This window comes from Lipotes vexillifer, unplaced genomic scaffold (genome assembly GCF_000442215.2).
Source record: "Lipotes vexillifer unplaced genomic scaffold, Lipotes_vexillifer_v1.1 scaffold382, whole genome shotgun sequence".
Classification (NCBI taxonomy): Eukaryota; Metazoa; Chordata; class Mammalia; order Artiodactyla; family Lipotidae; genus Lipotes; species Lipotes vexillifer.
The window spans coordinates 5,529,983-5,530,596 of NW_006780611.1; positions in this window are offsets into that span (position 1 = coordinate 5,529,983).

Here is a 614-nt window from a genome sequence, read left to right on the forward strand (position 1 = left end):
GCCGAGGGAATGTCATCTAGGGCAGGGGGTCTCTGGCCCTTTGGAGAATCTGATGCATGGTACAGACTGTCTTCTCTGGAGAAATACACGCAAGAGACGCTGCACAGTGTTTCCGGGGGCCTGCAGCCATCCCGCCCTCGCAGCCACAGACCCCAGCGGGAGAGCCTACAATCAGGGGACAGGAGCGGAAAAGAAACCTTGGGAAAGAAAATGGGAAAGAGCTGAGCTCCTGGGCGCGGTCCTGGGCATGTGGTGAGTGCCCAGTCAATAACTGATGGTTTAGATATTTCATCGGTGGGTCTGCTTTCCCAGTGGATACACAGAATTTACTATTTCCATTCGGTCATTGCTAATTTGAACACCGCAAAGACAGGTCGGATCCTACTTCAAAAGATGCCGTTACACCACGAGAGAATCTCTCTAGAAGATACTTAAGTCCTGACGACGGCCCAGTTTGTAAGAGAAACTGACCCGGCTCTTACATGACAGTAGGGCTCTGGAATCTTGTAGACATCATGCGTATAGAAACATAATCATATTTTCAGTGCAAGCGTGGTACATATTGCTGAGAAATCCATGCAAAGCAGTGATTTCTCGATAAAGTTCATGGTCAT